General features: G+C 42.7%; 1 long non-coding RNA gene across 1 annotated transcript in view; it reads right to left on the bottom strand.

Moving 5' to 3' along the window:
* The window catches only part of LOC137379803 (uncharacterized), a 168,741-nt gene extending 153,453 nt beyond the window's left edge, over nt 1-15,288 (bottom strand). The window contains exon 1 of the long non-coding RNA XR_010976917.1: nt 15,050-15,288. This is a non-coding gene — a long non-coding RNA (uncharacterized lncRNA). The remainder of the gene's footprint in view (nt 1-15,049) is intronic.
* Between the last annotated feature and the right edge of the window lie 3,641 nt (nt 15,289-18,929).

An 18,929-nucleotide genomic window follows, 5' to 3' on the forward strand; every position in this document is an offset into this window, starting at 1 on the left:
AATGTTCAGCACCATTCGCAACTTCTCAAATGCTGAAGCAGTCCGTGTAGAAATGCAGCAAGACCTGAACAATATCCTGTGAAGAATAACTCACCTCCTGACTCCCCAAAGCCTGTCCACCATCTACAAGGCACAAGTCAGGAGTGTGATGGAATACTCTCCACTTGCCTGGATAGGTGCAGCTCCAACAACATTCAAAAATCTCGACACCATCCAAGACAAAGCAGCCCGCTTGATTGGCACCCCATCCACAAACATTCACTCCCTCCACCACCGATACACAGTGGCAGTAGTGTAAACCATCTGCAAGATGCACTGCAGCAATGCACCAAGGCTCCTCAGACAGCACCTTCCAAACCCGCAACCTCTACCAACTGGAAGGACAAGGGCAGCAAATGCCTGGGAACACCACCACCTGCAAGTTCCTCTCCATGTCAGACACCATCCTGACCTGGAACTATATCGCCGTTCCTTCGCTGTTGCTAGGTCAAAATCCTGGAGCTCCCTTCCTAACAGCACTATGGGTCTACCCACCCTACATGGACTGCAGCGGTTCAAGAAGGCAGCTCACCATCACCTTCTCAAAGGCGATTAGGGATGGTCAATAAATGCTGATCTAGCCAGCGATGCCCACATCCCGTGAATGAATTAAAAAAAGCATGTGTTTCCTTTCTTGTTGATTCCCTCACCACCTGCCGCATACCCAGTCTACAGCTACGTTCTTTAGGACTCAGCCAGCTCAATCAGTTATGGTGCTACGGAGCCATTCTTGCTGATGGACATTGAAGTCCCCCACCCAGACTACATTCTATGCACTTGCCACCCTCAGTGCTTCCTCCAAGTGCTTTTCAACATGGAGGAGTACTGCCTCATCAGCTGAGGGAGGGTGGTAGGCGGTAATCAGCAGGAGGCTTCCTTGTCCATATTTGACCTGATGGCTTGAGACTTCATGGGGTCCGGAGTCAATGTTGAGAACTCTTAGGGCAACTCCCTCCCCACTGTACCGTCACCTCTGCTGTGTCTGTTCTGTTGGTGGGACAGGACATACCTGGGGATGGTGATGGCAGTATCCGTCAGGTATGATTCCATGAGTATGACTATGTCAGGCTGTTGCATAACTAGTCTGTGAGACAGCTCTCCCAACTTTGGGGAAAGCTCCCAGATGTTAGTAAGGTGGACTTGCAGGGTTGACAGGACTGGGTTTGCCATTGTCATTTCCAGTGCATAGGTCAATGTTGGGTGGTCTGTCCAGTTTCATTGACTTTGTAGTGATTAGATACAACTGAGTGGCTTGCTAGGCCAGTTCAGAAGGCATATAAGAGTCCAGCACATCGCTGCGGGTTTGGAGTCACATGTAGGCAAGACCAGCAGATTTCCTTTCCCTAAAGGGCATTAGTGAACCAGATGGGTTTTTTAACAACAATTACGACAGTGACAATACCACTACACCACCACCTCCCTTCTCATGGAAGCGATCAGCTTGGCAAGGGCATGAGGGGTGATAGGAGAGAATAGAAGAGAAACTAGAGAAAGATGTGAGTTCAGGAGTAGGGAAGGGAGTTAAAAGTAATAAAATGGTAGAAATATAAAATTGTATGTCTACCAAAGCTGATTGAATGACAGTGTAGGACAAAAGCAAGATACTTTAAAGTTATCAGGCAACAACTCATGGGTATAAATCTTGCTGTTGGACAATCAGTCAAAATTATTCAACACCTTACAAGCTCCAATGCCACATAATGCTTGAAATTTTAAAACTATATTGATTTAGTTTGATTGAATTTTAGACTGCATGGATAAAGGGAATATGTTGGATGCTGTTCATATGGATTTGCATTAGATGTTTGACAAGGTGACAGATGAGAGACTCAATCTGCCCTGGCATTGGTCCCACTGCTAAATCTGTGGGCCCCATCTTTTAGGAATCCCAAGCCCCTCAGAATGCTACACTCCACCCCGCAATCCTGATCCCCTCACACTTGCCTGATTCACTCTGTCCCTACTGATCATCTCCCTCTCTCCTGATTGCCAGCACACCTTCTGATTGTCTCTGCCCTTTTCCAGACCTATGCCAGTGTTGCAGGAGTCCAAAAGTGACCTCCAGCTAATTGACGCGCTGGTCTAATTTAAATGAAGCTTGAGGCCCAATTTGAATAGGGCCTCGGGCTATCTGTTGCTGTGCAATTCCACTCTGAGGCTTCGTGGGGGTGTTGTATTTAAAAGCAAGAAAATTATGTTGAATTTGTATGATATGAAAGATTTCAAAGCAATGGAAAAGGTACAATAAGATTCACTACATTTAGGAATGATAAGTTCAAGTAACGAGGGCTCAAAACCTTGGAGCTTTCGCCCTGCAACAGGGAAGGTTAAGGCGGGATTTAAATCAGGTTTTCAAAATCAGCAAGGACTTGAGGGGGTAGTTGGTTTCTGAATCTGTAGGGAGGGCCTAAACTTACAACAGAAGAACCAAAGGGGAAGCTAGATTTTTTTTGAGGATGGGGGTGCGGTGTTATTCAATCTTAGGTGCTTAAGCACAAGCAAAGCACATATTATAACGTCTTTTAAAGGAGAATTGGATAAACATTTGAAAAGGAACAACGTAAAATGAATGTTGGAGAAAGGGTGGGGAAATTAGATTAGAAAAGAGAGCTCCAGTTAATGAAAGGTCTCCTTCTGTACTCTAACTTCTATGATTGCATGATCTGAAAATCCCTACCCATCCTTTAAATTCTGCATCAAATGGTACTTTGTTTTTTTTTTGTGGTTGTGCAATTTTGAATTAATTTATCAACTGGTAGAAATTTTATTGTGGTATTGGCTTGTTGAGTTGCAATGGCAATCACCTAGACATTGCTATAATTGTTAAACAATCAAGCAGTTCAAACCCCAGCTTCTTGGTATCTCAGCACCAGCATCCTTGAGCAGTGAAACAACATCCAGGAGCGTCATTAGGAGGAGAACTTATTGGTGGCTTGACAGGAATATGCTCGTCTCAACCATTATTGAAACCAATCTGTCAATCTACATTCCATTTGATGTGTCAGAGCTTTATTATTCCTTACCTTCCATAGTTTATATTTTATATTTAGATTTTGTAAAGAAAAAAATGACAATTCAGTGAAACACAGGCGGCATGTTGCTGCAGGTCATTGTCTTCATGAATTAGTTGGAAGTATCAGTGCGAACAATGTAACTTGTTATTTTTATGTTTTCATCCACCTCTACTGCACAAACCACCATGGGCCGCACTAAGCCAACCTACCACCCCACCACATGCTTTTCCCTGAACTCACAAATCAGTCGAGCTTCCATTCCATCTCCCATTGTGCCTTCTCTGAGCTCATCTCATCCAGAAGATTCATCTGCTGCTCCTTTGACCCATTCCCTCTAAACTGCTGTCCACCCAGCTTCTTCTCTTGGCCAGTGGTTTCCTTGAGGTACTCTTACCCTCCATCTAAAAATCATCATCATCATCACACCCTCTCCTTAAAAAAATGCAACCTTGAACACCACTTTTCGTCACCAACAATTGCCACATCTCCAACCTCCCTTTCATCTCCATTGTCCTTGGACATATCCCAAATCTTTGCCCCAATTTCCTACAATTCCATGCTTGAATCTCTCCAACCAGACAGCTGCCTTTGACACAGCACCGAAATAGCCCTAACCAAAGTCAGAAATGCCATTCTCTACAACTCTGAGTATACTGTATTACTCCTCATTGTCTCCTTTAACTTCGTGGCCTTTCACACGGTCAGCCATACCTCTCTTCCAGTGCTTCTCCTCTCATGTGCAGCTTAGTAGGACTGAATCATTTGGCTCCACTCTTATCTATTTGATCCAAGTTAAAGCATTTCCAGCAGTGGCTTCTCTTCCCACCCCACACTGTTATCTCTCAAGTTCTCCAAGGATCTGAGGATGTCCCCTTACTCATCCTCATGTGCATCCTTGGTGACTTCATCTGCAGACATAATGAAGTCAGTTTCTATCTGTTTGCTGACGACAGCCAGATCTACCTTTTCACCACTTTCTCAACCTCCTCCACTAAACCTGTATTGTCAGACCAGTGTTGGATAAACCACAATTGCCTTCAGCTTGACATTGGTTATACCATTGGGTATAGCCAGCATCTTTGACTTGTGACACAACAAACTCGATGCACTTGCCACTGATTCTATCTCCTCCCCTGGCCACTGTCTCAAGTTGAAGAGACCTCCTATGTCCAATTTAATTTTGAGCTGATTTTTAGCATCACCTTGCTTCAGCTCCTCAACTGCTGAAACCCTCCTCCAAACCTTTGTTATCTTCAAGCTCTACTACTCCAATGTGTTTCTGTCCAGCTTCTATCTTATGTAAACCCAGTGGTGTTAAAAAACAGAAATTAAAATTAATTGCTTTTCCAGTATACTTTCAATGGAAACATGGTCATAGGACCCTGAAACATTGCAAACCATTGTTGACAAAAATCTGATACATAACTTCTAGTACCTTTCTCAAAGGCTACCAAAGCCAACCTCAATAATCCAGAAATTACAATTCGTCTAAAATACGTCAGCCTGTGTCTTAATCTACATAAAGTCTTGCACTGCTATCATTCTGGTCCTTGCCACTGGCTCACAATGCCCCACTGAACTGATTTAAAGATCCTTTCCTCATTTTCAAATTCTTCCATGGTCTCACGCAACACTCACTCTTGCTCCCATCTAACTATATGTGTGCCTTCAAACCCTCAGGCATCAATCTACTTTTCACCCCTGCTCCCTCTGCCCACTATTGGTGATTTTTATTTTATTTATTCATTCATGGGATGTGGGCGCCGCTGGCTAGGCCAGCATTTGTTGCCCATCCCTAATTGCCCTTGAGAAGGTGGTGGTGAGCTGCCTTCTTGAACCGTTGCAGTCCTTGGGGTGTAGGTAGACCCACATTGCTGTTAGGAAGGGATTTCCAGGATTTTGACCCAGCGACAGTGAGGGAACGGCGATATAGTTCCAAGTCAGATGGTGTGTGACTTGGAGGGGAACTTGCAGGTGTTGGTGTTCCCAACCATTTGCTGCTCTTGTTCTTCTAGTTGGTAGAGGTCGCAGGTTTGGAAGGTGCTGTCTAAGGAGCCTTGGTGCGTTGCTGCAGTGCATCTTGTAGCTGGTACACACTGCTGCCACTGTGCGTCGGTGGAAGGAGTGAATGTTTGTGGATGAGGCGCCAATCAAGCGGGATGCTTCATCCTAGATGGTGTCGAGCTTCTTGAGTGTTGTTGGAGCTGCATCCATCCAGGCAAGTGGAGAGTATTCCATCACACTCCTGACATGTGCCTTGTAGATGGTGGACAGGCTTTGGGAAGTCAGGAGGTGAATTACTCGCCACAGGATTCCTAACCTCTGACCTGCTCTGGTAGCCATGGTATTTATATGGCCACTCCAGTTCAGTTTTTGGTCAATGGTAACCCCCAGGATGTTGATCATGGGGGATTCAGTGATCGTAATCCCATTGAATGTCAAGGAGAGATGGTTAGATTCTCTCTTGTTGGAGATGTTCATTGCCTAGCACTTGTGTTGCGCGAATGTTACTTGCCACTTATCAGCCCAAGCCTGGATATTGTCCAGGTCTTGCTGCATTTCTACACGGACTGCTACAGTATCTGAGGAGTTGCGAATGATGTTGAACATTGTGCAATCATCAGCGAATATCCTCACTTCTGACCTTATGATTGAAGGAAGGTCATTAATGAAGCAGTTGAAGATGCTTGGGTCTAGGACACTACCCTGAGGAATTCCTGCAGCGATGCCCTGGAGCTCAGATGATTGACCTCCAACAACCGCAACTATCTTCCTTTGCGCTAGGTATGCCTCCAACCAGCGGAGAATTTTCCACCTGATTCCCATTGACTTCAGTTATGCTAAGGCTCCTTAATGTTATACTCAGTCAAATGCTGCCTTGATGTCAAGGGTAGTCACTCTCACCTCATCTCTTGAGTTCAGCTCTTTTGTCCAAGTTTGTAATGAGGTCAGGAGCTGAATGGCTCTGGCGGAACCCAAACTGAGCCTCACTGAGCAGGTTATTGCTAAGCAAGTGCCACTTGATGGAACTGTCGACGACACCTTTCATCACTTTACTGATGATTGAGAGTAGACTGATGGGGCGGTAATTGACTGGGTTGGACTTGTCCTGCTTTTTGTGTACAGGACATACCTGGGCAATTTTCCACATTGCAGGGTAGATACCAGTGTTGTAGCTGTACTGGAACAGTTTGGCTAGGGGTGCGGCAAGTTCTAGGGAACAGATCTTCAGTACTATTGCTGGAATTTGTCAGGGCCCATAGCCTTTGCATATCCAGTGCCTTCAGTCATTTCTTGATATCGCGCGGGTGAATCGAATTGGCTGAAGACTGGCATTTGTGATGCTGGGGACTTCAGGAGGAGGCTGAGATGGATCATCCACTCTGCCCCTCTGCCTGAAGATTGTTGCAAATGTTTGGCTTTTGATCTCCTTGCGCCCCTGTCCTCCAGAACCCTCTCCCCAAACTGCACAACTCCAGCTCCTCTCTCCCTGCTTTCAATATCCTCCTGACTCCTCCTATTAATCCATGTTTTTAGATAACTCCTTTTCCTGTTATTTTCTTCTTCCCTCTATCTGCCCTTTCTCTCAGTCTTTCTGCACAGATGGTACAGTATGCCAGGAGCGCTATAGCATTGCAAGATGATAGTGGTGAGTGCACCAGTGCAATCAGTTCACTGCATTTCTGGTGCAATTGATGGCATGCGGGCATAATTTCAGCTTCACCACTTGGGCAGTAGCCTGGTAGAGTGGATCACCTGCCCATTGCAGAACCCACCCATGAAAATCGGATGGGCTGAATAACGGCTGAACCATCTAATATCATATGAACCCTGGGTGGCTGGAGGCACGACTCACGAATGTATCCCATCACTGAGGTAAATAATGTTGTCACATGATTAAGACTAGTTTAAAAGGAAGTATCAACTAAATAGCTATTTCATGTGAGTGTCTGAGAGCTGTTCACTCTTCAATCAATCACATTATGGATAGACAGCTGAAGGATCATCTTTTGACAGGAAGTAAGAGCCTTTGTTTATTCGATACCAATTTTCTTTTGCCTGGATCAAAAGAGTTTTTTTTACATGTCTTTGTGTTTGTGATTGCCAAGGCTTTCACTTAGGGTGTAGTAATTGACTAACCCAAGCAATATTCCTGCAGATTCCTACAGTGTGTTTAGTCTTTTGTCTGGAAGCTGTGGTTGGGTTGTGTTACATTATTAAAATGAGATGAGCTGTAATCGTCATAAATAAATATGTTAAATAGTTGAATAATGAAGTGGTTTAGCAAAGGGAGCTATGTCTACATAGGCTAATCATATATGAATAATTAATGCCTTTGAAAGAGTGTATTATGAATATGTTCACTTGTCATTAGAGTTTATGAGTTTTCGTTGGTCTCATAAGGTGACTTAGTGTAGTATGGATTTGTTAAGGGAAGGTCATGTCTTACTAACTTAATTGAATTTTTTGAGGAAGTAACAAGGAGGATTGATGAGGATGGTGCAGTGGATGTTGTCTACATGGATTTTAGTAAGGTATTTGACAAGGTCCCACAGGGCAGACTGGTCAGAAAAGTAAAAGCCCGTGGGATACAGGGGAATGTGGCGAGTTGTGTTTTGTGAATGGAAGGCGGTTTCCAGTGGCATTCCACAGAGCCCAGTGTCGGGTCCCTTGCTGTTTGTGCTATATATTAATGATTTGGACTTAAATGTGGGAGGCATGATTGGGAAATTTGCAGATGACACAAAAATTGGCCATGTAGATGACAGTGAAGAGGATAGCCGTAGACTCCAGAATGATATCAATGGTTTCGTTGAGTGGGCGGAAAAGTGGCAAATGGAATTCAATCCTGAGAAGTGTGAGGTAATACATTAGGGGAGGGCAAACAAAGCAGGAGAATGCACAATAAACGGGCGGATATTGAGAGGGGTAGAGGAAGTGAGAGACCTTGGAGTGCATGTCCACAGGTCCCTGAAAGTGACAGGACAGGTAGATAGAGTGGTGAAGAAGGCATATGGAATGCTTTCCTTTATTGGCTGAGGTATAGAATACAAAAGCAGGAATGCAATGCTGGAACTATATAAAATGCTGGTTAGGCCACAGCTGAAGTATTGCATACAGTTCTGGTCACCACATTACAGGAAGGACATAATTGCCCTGGAGAGAGTACAGATGAGATTTACAAGAATGTTGCCAGGGCGTGAAAGCTGTAGCTATGAAGAAAGATTGGAGAGGCTAGGGTTGTTTTCCTGAGAACAGAGGAGGCTGATGGGTGACTTAATTGAAGTGTACAAAATTATGAGGGGCCTAGATAGAGTAGACAGGAAGGACCTATTTCCCCTAGCAGAGAGGTCAATTACCAGGGGGCACAGATTTAAGATGATTTGTAGAAGAATTAGAGGGACATGAAGAAAAACTTTATAACCCAGAGGGTGGTGGGTGTCTGGAATTCACTGCCCAGATTGGTGGTGGAGGCAGAAACCCTCAACTCATTGAAAAGGTACCGGGACCTGCACAGGAAGTGCTGTAACCGGCAAGGCTACGGACCAGATGCTGGAAAGTGGGATTAGATTGGGCAGCTAGTTTTTTCTGCTGGTGCAGGCACGATGGGCTGAATGGCTTTTTTCTGTGCCATAACTTTTCTATCATTCTTCTTTTATGGTTCTATGTTAGCCAGTGCTACAGTAGTTGACATATTTTTGAAAAAAATCTATGAGCTATCAGCACCAATTTCCATTTATATAGTGCCTTTAATATAAAAGGCTTCTCAAAGCACTTCCCAGATAATGGCAAGGAAAAATACATGAATGGAGACAGTCTGAGCAAACAAAAGTGACCATCAAAGAGATAGATTTTGAGGAAAATCTTAAAGGAGATGAATTCAAGATGGGAGCAACTTGAAGAGGACGTTCCAGAGTGTGACCCAGGTAGTTGAAGGCTCTGCTGTCAGTTTTGGAGCAAAGGAAAGGGGAATACAGAAGAGTTTGGAATCAGAGGAGAGGAAAGGAGTTTGGAGGATGGATTATGACACTGGAGGAGGGTGCATAGAGTGAAACTATGGAATGGTTTAAAGATGAAAATAAAGATTTTAAATTTGAAGTGTTGGGTGACAAGGAACCATGAAGAGCAATGGGTGCTTGGGTGATAGGCAAGCAGAATTTCATGAAGGGGCAGGATACATGCAATAGAAGTTTGGACAAGTTGTAGACTATGAAGTATGGATGGAGTTGGATGGGTGGCCAGCAAGGAGACCATAGAAGTCCGGAAGTGACAAAGGCACTGATATGTGTTTCAGAGATGGAAAATATAGTGGAGGTGGGGATAAACAGTCCGTGAGATGGAAAGAAAATGAGCCCAGAATTTCTTGGAAGGTTTTAGTGTAGCTATGACACGTGTAGAGTTACATTGTTGTTTTGCTGTGGAAATTTGTGCTTTACTCTGAAACATTGCTATGCGCAAATTTCATCCATTGTTTGTGCCACTTCTGAGATATGTATGATTAAACCCTCTACTGCTCATTCACACTGCTCCGCCCCAGGCAAAAGACTAGCTTCCATGAGTTTCCTGGATTTACTGTCATAATACTGCGTGGCCTAAAGTCATCTGATGGTGCTGTAGCTGAACGTTCTGGAATTTGAGGTCAATCATCTTCTCAGTCTTCCTTCCCCAATATTGCTTGCAAACCACTAGCAGAGAATGTGCAAAGTTTATGACAGACATTTATAGAAACTCACTTGTGAACTAACTCCCCTCAGTAGATCTGTTTTTCTACAGAGAAAAAAATTCCAATGGCACAAAATTGAGATTCTCAACATCCCACCATATCTGTTTAAAATTTAATTATTTTTTGTCCATCTGGTTTCCCAATACTATGTTAACAAGAACTGGTCTTCCCACACACATTCACACGCCAAATTATACACCTGCTAATCATATAAATAAGCCTTGCAAAAAGTTTACTAAATATAAAATGTAACAGGTTTCTGATATGGCAAAGGGATGTTTCCATCTGTTCCATTAATTCAAATTTGCAGTATTGCTGTTTGGAAATTTACAGAATTATTCCCTAATGGCACTGTTATATTTTCACGACCAGTTTGAGATGGGTACTTGTTTAGAGTGACACAGGGCCAGAAAGCCTAAAATATATAATGCTGGCCCCACATCGATGCAGCTTCTGAATGCTGGCCACATTACAATGTTAATAAAATGCCAACAGCACATTCAGTTCTTTCCTGAAGAAGAGCAGGGGAGTTCTCCCTGGTGTCCTGGCCAATACTTACAATACTTATCATTCAGCCAATGCCTGAAACAGATTATCTGGCCATTATCTCATCGCTGTTTGGGGGACCTTGCTGTGCACAAATTGGCAGTCAATTTTCCTACAACAGTAACTACGCTTGAAAAGCACTTAATGGGCTTTAAAGCATTTTGGAGACATCCTGAAGCCATGAATGGCACTATAAAAATGTAGGTCTGGCTTGCTCAAAAATGAATCATCTTTGTATATTTTAAACACTGCTGTTTACTTGTTGCTATACAGCAGAAGAGGTAAAGCAGTGTGAGATGATCTCCTCAAGGTGCTTTTGAACATAGGAACAGCAATAGGCCATTCAGCCCCTCAAGCCTGTTCCTTTGTTTGGCAATGTAAGTTTGAGTGACTTTGCATCTGAAATATAAGACACAAACAGATGCTGATCCAGATGCAAGCCAACTCTGCATTGATGCAAAATGTAAAGGATAACTGGCCAGTAAATATTCTCTGGTACAAACTACAAGTGTAACTTGAAGGGATAATAGAGATCAACAATGAGAAACAATATTTCTCTCTCTATTAACATGCAAGCATTGCTATTTTTGGAGTGAATTAGTTCTCTGTTTCCCAGTTGATTGGTATTAGTGTGGCAAATCCACTGTAAATCGGGATAGTTACAGTTAGGACCTGAGAGGGCCACTTGTTTTAAATACAGCACTAAATACACTGGCTGTAAATTTAGATATCAAATTCTAATATGAATTAGGAGCAGAAGTAGGCCATTCGGCCCCTCGAGCCTGCTCCACCATTCAACAAGACCAGGGCTGCTCTGTTTGTGTTTTGAATTCCACACTCCCATCTACCCCCGATAACCTTTGATTCCCTTGCCTAACAAGAATCTATTTAACCCCGCCTTAAAAATATTCAATGTTCCTGCCTCCACCATCTTCTGAGGCAGAGACTTCCAAAGTCGCCCAACCCTCTGAGAGAAAAATTTCTCCTCATCTCTGTCCTAAAACGGTGCCTCCTAATTTTAAAACAGTGCCCCCTAGTTCTGGACTCACCCACAAGAGGAAACATCCTTTCCACATCCACTTTGTCAAGACCCCATTCAGGAGCTTACAAATTCCAGTCAAGTCTCCCCTCACTCTTCTAAACTCCAGTGGAAAAAAGCACCGTCTGTCCAACCTTTCCGCTCATACCAGGTATCAATCTCGTAAACCTCCTTTGAACCGCGTTCAACGCATTTACATCCTTCCTTAAATAAGGAGACCAAAACGGCACAGAGTATTCGAGATGTGGTCTCACCTGTATAACTGAAGCATAACATCCTTACCTTTATTTTCAATTCCTCTGATAATAAAGGATACCTTTCCATTCGCCTTCTTTATTACTTGCTGTACCTGCATACTAACTTTTTGTGACTCCTGCACTAGAACATCTAGATCCTTCTGCACCTCAGAATTTTGCAGTGGCTCTCCGTTTAAGTAATAATCTGCTTTTTTTATTTTTTCTGCCAAATTGAACAACTTCACGTTTTCCCACATTATTCTCCATCTGCCAGATTTTTGCCCACTCACTCAACCTATCTATATCGGTCTGCAAGCTCCTTATGTCCTCTTCACAATATACTTTCCTACCTATCTTTGTGTCATCTGCAAATGTAGCTACCATGCCATCGCTCCCCTCATCTAACTCATTGATATAAATTGTAAAACGTTGAGGCCCCAGCACAGACCCCTGCAGGGTGGTCACATCCTGCCAATCAGAAAAGGACCCCTTTATGTATACTCTCTGTTTTCTGCCAGCCAGGCAATCTTCTATCCATGCTGATATGTTACCCCCTACACCATGAGCTTCTACTTTGATTAATTGTGTTCCATCACATTGCATAAAATCTACAGTGCAGAAACAGGCCATTCGGCCCAATTGGTCTGTGTTGGTGTTTATGCTCCACATAACCTTCCTCTCACCTTAATATAAGAGCAAAATGCTGTGGGTGCTGGAAATCTGAATAAAAATAGGAAGTGCTGGAAATACTCAACAGGCCTGGCAGCATCTGTGGAGACAGAAACAGAGTTCACAGAATCACAGAATCACAGAAATGTTACAGTGCAGAAGGAGGCCATTTGGCCCATCATGTCCGCACCAGCTCTCTGAAAGAGCAATTCACTCACTTCCACTCCCCTGCCTTCTCCCCATAACCCTGCACATTCTTCCTTTACATATAACTGTCTAATTCCCTTTTGAATGCTTCAGTTGAACTTGCCTCCACCACGTTCTCAGGCAGCGCATTCCAGACCTTAACCACTCGCTGTGTGAAAACGTTTTTCCTCATGTCAGTTTTGCTTCTCTTACCAAATACCTTAAATCTGTGCCCTCCCATTTTCGATCCTTTCATGAGTGGGAACAGTTTCTCGCTATCTACTCTGTCCAAACACTTCATGATTTTGAATACCTCTATCAAATCACCTCTCAGCCTTCTCTTCTCCAAGGAAAACAGTTCTATCTTCATAACTGAAATTCCTCAACCCTAGAACCATTCTCCTGAATCTTTTCTGTACTCTTTCCAATGCCCTCACGTCTTTCCTCAAGTGCGGCGCCCAGAACTGGACACAATACTCCAGCTGAGGCTGAACTAGAGTCTTATACAAGTTCAACATAACTTCCTTGCTCTTGTACTCTATGCCCCTATTAATAAAGCCCAGCTTTATTAACCACTCTCTCAACTTGCCCTGCCACCTTCAATGACTTATACACACATACACCTAGGTCCCTCTGCTCCTGCACCCACTTTAGAATTGTACGCTTTATTTTATATTGTGTCTCCATGTCCTTCTGTCCTTCTTACCAAAATGAATCACTTCACATTTCTCTGCATTGAAACTTCATCTGCCACCTGTCTGTCCATTCCATCAACTTGTCTATGTCCTTTTGGAGTTCTACACTATCCTCCTCACAGTTCACAATGCTTCCAAGTTTTGTATCATGTGCAAATTTTGAAATTGTGCCCTGTCTAGCCCAAGGTCTAGGTCATTAATATATATCAGGATAAGCAAGGGTCCCAACACTGATGCCTGGGGAATTCCATTACAAACCTTCCTCCAGCCTGAAAAACATCCATTAACCACTATTGTTTGTTTCCTGTCACTCAGCCAATTTTGTATCCATGTTGCTACCGTCCCTTTTATTCCATGAGCTGTAAGTTTGCTCACAAGTCTGTTGTGTGACACTGTACCAAACGTTTCAGGTCTGTGACCTTTCATCAGAAGATTTCATCAAAGCAGATTGGATGACCGCTTTGCGAAACACCTCTGCTCAGTCCACAAGCATGACCCTGAGCTTCCGGTTGCTTGTCATTTTAATTCGCCACCTTGCGCTCAAGTCCACATTTCTGTCCTCGGCCTGCTGCAATGTTCCAGTGAAGCTCAATGCAAGCTTGAAGACCAGCCCATCATCTTCTGATTAAGCACTTTACAGCCTTCTGGGCTCAAAATTGAGTTCAACAATTTCAGACCATGACTGCCATTTTTTTTAACCATGTGTCGGTCTTCAACTTGTTTTTCATGTTTTTGCTTTTGGATAGAGCTGTTCATTATTCTGCCATTAACGCTCTCTCTGGACAAATGCTTTGTCTTTTACTATAACTATTACTACTCCCTTTGCCTTTTGTTCCATGGCATCTTTGTCATTTAATCTCTCCTGCCCTGTTCCCTAACCCAGACCTTCTCTTTTGTTCTTTCTCCAACTGCCCTCCACCCACCTCCACCTTTTCAGTTGCTCAAAACCTATTATTACATTTCTAACCTTTGCCAGTTCTGATGAAAGGTCACTGACCTGAAACATTAACTCTGTTTCTCTCTCCACAGATGCTGCTAGACCTGTTGAGTGTTTCCAGCATTGTCTGTTCTTACATCCTCTCACTCTATTTCACCTAGCTCTACCAGCTTAACCTTCTATTCCTTCTCTCCCTCATGTACTTATGTAATGCCCCAGGTATAAGTCATTTGTACTAGGCAAGTAAATCTGCTCTGTTTCCACTTTGAGTAAGCATTGGGAAATTATAATTAAAGAAAACACTTGAAGAAATGATAATGTAATATTTTTAAGTCTGGAGTGGACCCTTGGTTCATCCAATTGACTCATCACCTCAAGACCACCAGTTGCTGATAGCAGTGTGAACAGTCCCTTTTCGAGCCCTGTCATAGGCTCTGAATTTCCTTGATGCCAGTTACTCTATTGTTACACTGAAGTCAAGCTGAAAGGTTAGGCTATTTGCCAACAGAGGGAGTTACATGCAGACTTCTTGGGGTGAGTTAATTTAAATATCTCTGGTGCAACTCAAGTGTGGAAACTATGTAAGTTGCTGACCCCCACCCCCCTCCCCTCACTCTGGAAACTTCCATGCAACAGGGCTATGAATCTTACAGGGATGAAAGAATGAGGGTGCATAATTTCATTTTTACAGCCTCCGCACATCCCAATGAAGTACTTTTGAAGTATAGTTCCTGTTGAAATATAACAGCCACTTTCTGCACAACAAGCAACAAGATCACATGTTTTAGGGATAAATATCAGCCAAGTCACCCAGGAAAACTTCCTGTTACTCTACAAATAGCATCATTTGTGTTCAGCTGAACAGGCATATAGTTTAAACATCACAGCTGAGCAATGTCACCTCTAGACAGTGCAGCACTCCCTCATGCCTGCATGAGAATATCAAGCTAGATTTTATACTCACATCTCTGGAGTGGCTCTTGAACCCACAACCTTCAGATTTAGAGACAAGAGTGCTTTCCACTGAGCCAAAGTTGATACTTTAGCCAAACTGTGGAGATAATGGCACAAGCATAGACTCTGCCAATCTTCTGTCAAATTGATGACAAGAGACTGAGAGAAACCCTACAATCTGTCATTTCTGATGCTCTCCCAAGCCGCAGGTGTTAGTGTTGTCTGCAGGAATCGCCCCAGGAAGAATATTTACTTCGATCCTTGTTGCTGAAGAACATGTGTAAAAAGAAACTAAACAAAAGTACTAGCTTCTGTTTCATTATTTAATTATTCACCTAAAAATTTCACAATCCTCTCTGTAAAGCGCTGACTTATTCTAGGTCATAGTTCCATAGGTGCTGGATACCCTCCAAGCAGTTTTCCCATTGATGTGCACACATTCACATGCACCAACATGAGGACACTTTTTAGCATAAGTTACTGGATAGCCACCCTAGCTGATTTTTACTGTCCCCAGCCTAGATGCGTTCATACCTCTTCTAGACCCTCAACCCTACCCTAGTTGAAAGCAGTTAACTCAACACTGACCATGGATTGAGTTAGAGACCTTCCTAGTCTGCTTGGCTCAATCCTACATTAAGATATCGGACAGACCTAGAGCTAAGTATATTTAAGTTGCAAGCAATGCCAAGCATGAAAATTTTTCTGGCGACATTTAAAAGTTTACTTCCTCTGAGGCTTCAAAGTGGAAGCTACATCCCTTAACCATCATTGGGAACAAACCTAATTTAATAGTCAAAGAACTCAGTTCCTCTCCCAACTTTACATCGCCAGGAAGAAACTACATCATGCACACTATTTGGTCAACTATAATATATGGAGCCATGGATTTTCATCTGAGAATTGATACAAGTGCTACAACAACAACTTACATTTCAATAGTACTTTTAATGTAGTAAAATTACCTTAGGCGCTTCACAGGAGTGTAATCAAGAAAATTTTGACACTGAGCCACATAAGTAGGTATTAGGACAGGTGACCAACAGCTTGGTCAAAGAGGTTTTAAGGTGTGTCTTCAGGGGAAGATACAAGTCGAGAGAGACGGAGATGTTCAGGGAGGGAATTCCAGAGCTTGGGGCCTAGGCAGCAGATGCCATTCATGGGGCAATGAAAATCAGGGCTGCACAACAGAGCAGAATTGGAGGAAATAGCTAAATTAGATGGTCGTTTGTGCTTATTTTTCATTATAGATTGTCTCAGGACAAACCACACAGGGGCACCTAGAGGAATGTTAATCACAATTCCAAGGCAAATACATTCTGTCACTGGAGTAATCAAGATGTCCCTTTGACAGGGTGTTTTGTTGAGCATTTATACATCTAATCCTTCCCCAAACAATTAGTCCAGTAAAATAGACTCGTACTTAGAGACCTTGTTACGTGTAGCAAACCCTATAGGTGATGTCACTTCTTTGTGTTTACTTCACAACTGTCATTGCAATTCTAGTTAGATAGCTGTGAGGCTGAAAAACTAGCACTTATCCTGTAGATCAAAGAAAATGTAATATACATCAAGTCAGTTAATTAGAGAATGTATGGCTGGCCCAACCAACAAGAATATACATGAATCGCAATTAATGATCGATCTTTGTGCTCAATGTTTGTGACAGAGAATTTTGCAACTGGAATATTTCATTTCTCTTGGGGTGATGTTCAGTCGTTCAGTTCCGATAGGGCATGAACAACAACAGGAGCAGCAGCAATGCTAATGGAAATGTATGTAGCTACAGCAGTAATAATAGGATCAGTAGAGTACAAACAATAGCAAGATGATTGGTGCAGCAGTAGGAACAGCTGAAGAATAAAGCCTTGAGATTTTTAAATGGTTCTTGTTTCATTATACAAGAATCCAGACTCTCATTTTTAATCTTACAAACATATGGATAAGAACAATGACAGACAGGAAAAGACTCTGTGCTCCATTCATCCTGTCTCAGACAATTGTGATACTTTGTGCATCACAATATATACGCTCCCCACCTCAACCGAAAATGTGTGATCACTAGGGAGAGGTGAATAACCAGATCTAAAAACCCAAGCCAAGTTGAGCGGAGAAATCTGAGAAATTCCTCTTTGATCCCCTTCAATCAATCATCAATCATTTAGGCTGTGTTCATCCACTGTAGGATATAACCTTCCTCATGCCTTTTCCATTTAGCTCTGCCCCTTGCTGTTCTCGCTCATGTGGTTCCTAGCTACGATAGTATGTCATTTCTCCAGCTTCTCCTTGGTCTCCCCCATCTTCTTTTTCCTGTTCTTGGCTGCCAATCCATTGGCATTTTTGCCCAGCTGTTATCGTTATCATTTCTTCGAGCAACATGCCCAGCCCATCTCCATTTGGCTTCTTTTATCTTCTGAATGATGTCCTTAACTCCAGTTTTCTGGCGCATTTCATTACACCTGAATTTATCACGAATGGAGATGTGTAACATTTGCCTTTTCATTACTCTCTGAGTTGTACACAGTTTTTGTTCTATATATTTTGTAGTTGTCCATGATTCCATCCCAGATGTTATGTTTGATAGAACATACTGATGGTATGAAGGTGCTCCATTATTGAATTGTTTTGAGGATTTGTGTTAAAGATTAAGGACATCGGTTCATTTGTAAAACTGAAAAGATTCCATGGATGTGTTTTTTTTTTACAAGGGTCACTGGGAGGACACTTGAGGTTTTGTTTGAAAGCAAACCTTTACTGGATGGCACATGCCTTAAGCTAAATAAACAACAGATGCCTTGGTGACTCGGGGAGTTGTTTACAGAGAAGTGACATGTCAAGATTTATGATGATCAAAAGTTGGTTTCGATTTTGGGATATTGTTTTGGTTCAGTTGGAGTGTGGACTGTTTTGAAGGCAGTTGGAGGTCAGCCTACCAAGAGAGAAGCACACAGCTCACCTCTTTCTTCCTGTCTCTGAGAAACCCTGTGTATCCAGTGTAATATCTGAAATCCCTGATGCCACATTTCTCCTGGAAAGCCTACTAGACTAATTCTTGACACCTCTAGAATGAACTGCTTCTGAAAAGATTCCAGTGACCCGTCTCCGTATACCTGGATGCCAGACCAAAGGACAACTGCGATCCTTCCGTATATTCTCCTTTTCCTTCAAGAATTAACATGTATTTGGCCAAAGTATTTTGTTTGGCCGTTTTGTAAAGTGAATCTCTGCAGAGAAAACTTCTTTATTTTTTATTTAACCGGTGTGTATGTATGTGTGTTGGGTATCTAGAGGGAATATCTATTTGCATTCATATTTCAAGCTGTGTGTTAATGCGTTGCATTTTTACTGGATAAGTCTTGGTTTATAATAAACTGATAATTTTGTTGTTTATTAAAGAAACCTGGTTGGTGTATTTTATTCCAAACCAAAAAAAAATAGAGTATACGATTGGCCATATCGGTAACTGGGTAAACATTTAAATATATGTTGTGACTCCTCCCTCCTCAGTCGTAACACTGATTATAGATCCTACTCCTTAATGCCACTGGTAATTTCCTGTCACACAGATTATCTCTGTATCTCCCAAAACAACTCCATCCTGCCCTAATCCTACTCAGTACCTCTTCATTTGTACAGTCCTCCATTTTTAATGTTTGTCCCCTTAGCCGATCGAAGCTAGCCCCAGAGATCCCACTGACATGGATAATGATATGCAGCATGTACATTCTGTAAGAGGTAATGTCCAACCCAGCTAGAAATAGTTATAGCTCTTACTGGTTCCCATCACCTGAGTTAGAAATCTATTCAAGAGGACCACTATGGCCTGAGAAAAGAACCACTTCCTGGCATCTAGATATGGCCTCATACAACTTAGAGTTGTGATCCCTGGT

This window comes from Heterodontus francisci, chromosome 18 (genome assembly GCF_036365525.1).
Source record: "Heterodontus francisci isolate sHetFra1 chromosome 18, sHetFra1.hap1, whole genome shotgun sequence".
Classification (NCBI taxonomy): domain Eukaryota; kingdom Metazoa; phylum Chordata; class Chondrichthyes; order Heterodontiformes; family Heterodontidae; genus Heterodontus; species Heterodontus francisci.